The following is a 3,820-nucleotide window of genomic DNA, read 5'->3' on the forward strand; positions in this document are numbered from 1 at the left end:
AGCTGTCACACTTCTGGGTCAGGAGCACACCTGGGGAGGCTGCCCCAGCGGCAAGACGTGGGTCGGCGTGACACGGGCTCACGGGTCCCTCAGAACACGGTGCTCCTCTGTGGGGACGGAGTGGCTTTTGACTGCACCGAAGACAGTGTGTTCAGTATCTCCAAGAGGCCTGGGCCTCAAGGGGCACTTACTGCCAACAGCTTTAATGTGCAGTAGCACACGTTGAGTAGGTATTCAAGCCAAGAAACGTGTTATTCCAAGGCACACGGCATTTTTGTCTTGTGTTACAGTCCTGGTTGTCATTCCTTGAGGTTGTAAACAGTGTTAAAGGGAGTGATGGGGTGAAGGCACTTTTTTCTCCTGACCCAGTTAGAAACAGAGTTAAAGGATAAACATTTGTGGGTGAGGCCTTTCTGCCACATCCCTCACACCGAAACGGCTACAAAACAGAACAGCTGAAGCACTCTGTCTGACTCATTGTTCCTGTTCTCCTGTCCCACCAAACCTGCTTACTTGACACTTAAAACACACAGACCTCCTGGCTGGCACACTCAGTAGTCTGAGCACAGGCTGTGAACCCAAGTGTCACAGGTTTGATTCCCAGTCGGGGCACATGCCGGGGTTGCAGGCCATGGCCCCCAGCAACCGCACATTGATGTTTCTCTCTTTCTCCCTCCCTTCCCTCTCTAAAAATAAATAAATAAAATCTTTAAAAAATTACTCTTAAAAAACACACACAGACCTTTTGCTTACATGCTGGGTACCCCAGGACCTTGGGTCACCACAGTTAGTGGTTTTTCTTCTGTAACAAACTCTAGGATGTTGCCAGCAATATTCAGGAAGTGTCACCCAATGGCGAGATTGTTCTAACAGGCGTCTCCAACCTGTGGCCTGCGTGCATGCAGCCCAGGATGGCTATGAATGCAGACCAACACAAAATCGTACATTTACTTAAAACATCATGAGATTTTTTTTTTGTGATTATGTGCCGCCATGTATGTAATGTGTGACCTGAAGCAACTCTTCTTCTTCCAGTGTGGCCCAGAGACACCAAGAGGTGAGACACCTATCCTGTGCTTAAAAGTCCTTTTATTGGAGACAGCTACGCAACAAGAGAACTCACACTGACTTCACACATGCTTTGGCACGGGTGCAGTTTACCACACAGAGAGCCTGCGTGTGCACACATACAGGGCTGGGCAAAAGAAGGTTAATAATAACAACAAATAATGCAATAATTTAAATAATACAAGAATAAACTGTCTTTTGCTTACTCAAAACTGTAAACCTACTTTCGCCCACACCTGTACCCCCCCCCACATATGTATGCACTACAGATAGCCACACAAACCTGACACACACACACATATGCACACGTGTGCCTGCTGAGAGTGCCGTGTTTCACTCTCAGGGCTCAAGCGCACCCTCCCCACACGGTGGCCCTCTAGTGGCTTTTCCTCAGGGACCCTAGGCTCCCACACCCTAGGTGTCTGCTAATAGCTGTCTGCTGAACCCTTGAATCCCGCTTTGACCCCCAAAGACAAGTGTTTCAGAGGCAGGAGAACAAAAATCACTTCTTGGTTGTTGACAAGATGAGAGTGAAACGTTTCGTAGCAAAAACACAATTATCTTGAGGAATTACCCAGCCACCCGTGGATCAAGCCAGAGTGGGGCTCCAATTCTCTCCATTTAAACTGTCCTCGGGCAACACAGAGCTGGGTAAAGATCCCTCGTCAGTGTAAAAGTTACAGTGAAGTAAGTTACAGTTAGTAATACATGATATGTAATGACATTTAAATTGCCACATAAAAGTGAAATATTGTTAGTTATCACCTATTGACCAGTTCCCAATATGAAAATCCTAACTCATAAATATAAAAAATTAGCCACCCCGTATCTTGAAAGGCCGCTATATGTTAAATTGTTTAAAATACTAAATGGCACCTCATCATCCCAGGAGCAATGTGAAACCCACTGTGATGAAGTCAAAAGCTTGAAGCGATTTAAGTGTCTTCTCTCCACAGTGAAACATCAAGTTGAAATTATCAGAAAGCTCTAGGAGACCTTATTGCGTATATTAATCTTAGTTATTGAAGTATAATTTAGATAAAATAAGTCACATACCTTAAAGTGACATTCTTTGAATTAAAACAAATTTATGTACCTGTGTGACTGACATCTTAATCAAGGTATAGAATATTATCATTCTAAAAATGTCCATTACGTCCTTCTGATTTCCCCCACATAAGGCCCCAGGAAGCCAATGGTTTCCTGACATTATATATTTTCTAGGATTTCATAGAAATGGTGTCATAGTGCAATTTTTACCATCTAGCTTCTTGAGCATAACCTGTTCTGAGGTCCATTATGTCATTACAGACAGCAATTATTTGGTTGTCTTTGTTATGAATACTGTCTATGCTCTGAGTTTACCACAATTTGTTTATGCTTCCACCTGCTGATGAACATTTAAGAAATTATGGAATTCTATAAAGTTGTGATAAGTATTTTTATACTGGCTTCTAGTGGCACAGTTGTGCCCACACAAAATTTCTACGTTGATGACTTAACCCACAACATGATAGTATGAGGTGGGGATCGAAGGAGGTCACGAGGTTTAAATGAGGTCCTCAGGGTGGGGCCCTCACGAGGGGATTGGTGCCCTCCTAAGAGAGACCCCGGAGAGCCTGCCCACTCCCTCTGGCTGGCCCCGTGAGAACACAGCAGGGCGCAGCCGTCTGCAAGCCGGGAACGGAGTCCTCCCCAGGGCGGGGCCATGCGGGCACCCTGACACTGGCCCGCAGCCTCCCAGGCTAAGGGAAACACGTTTCTGTTGGTTAAGGCACACAGTGTGCTGCTTTGTTACACCAGCACGAGCTGACCGAAACCCTGGCCTTTAGACATAGGTTTTCAATCCCTTTGGGCACATTTATAGAGGGGCCACTCAGCTCTGGACTCAGAACTTGAAGAAGACAGGACTCCGCCCCCACCCCAGTCACCTCATCCCCTTGACGGCCCCTCCTGGAGCAGAGCCACAAGAGCGGTTTCTGTAAGACAGAGCCCCTGTGGGCGGGGCAAGGGGGAATGGGGGTCAGGGCAGGGGGAGCTATAGTTCCATTACCAATGATTCTTAATGTTCTTACTGAGATTAATGAAGAGATATTGGAATGGTGCAGACACCGGCCTGCAGTGTCTTCGTCATTATGGACGAAATGAGACATTCACACGGACTACCGAGTCCGGTGGAGGAGAAGGGACAGCATGGCTTTTCTCTCAAGGGGAGCAAAAGCCTTGGCCCTTGCCGGGACCGGCCTTTATTGGGTTTCTCCACGGGCACATTACATGATGGTCCTCATTTGCTATACGCAGGTTCGCTTTAGGTGGTTACCTTTTACAGAAAACAAAGGAACCAATGTCATTAATGATATCATAGAAGAGGGGTATTTGCAAATGAAAAGGCAAAGTGGTTGAACCTATTACACTCATCCTTGGAAGGTTTAGCATGGATTTTAGGAAGTTACTTTGCAGTAAATGTCCTCAATTCAGGGTGAGGGAGGTTTTTTTTTTTTTTTCCTCCAAGAGCAAGACTCAAAGCAGCCTAGGCACATTGCAGGCCTGATTCCCCATGGGAGAACCTATCCATGGGCGTGGGTCCTGTGCATCTCTGAGTGGGAGCTGGGTCCATGCCACGCAGAACAGTCTTCTACATTGGAAGAAGATTTCTACATTTGCTGTACGCACTTAGAAAAACTTCCAGAGGTTTTAGCTGACCACTTTCGATAACTTTGTCTAGTTATTTTGTTGGGAGTGTGCCACTGTC

The sequence above is a fragment of the Phyllostomus discolor genome, chromosome 6, assembly GCF_004126475.2.
Source record: "Phyllostomus discolor isolate MPI-MPIP mPhyDis1 chromosome 6, mPhyDis1.pri.v3, whole genome shotgun sequence".
NCBI lineage: Eukaryota > Metazoa > Chordata > Mammalia > Chiroptera > Phyllostomidae > Phyllostomus > Phyllostomus discolor.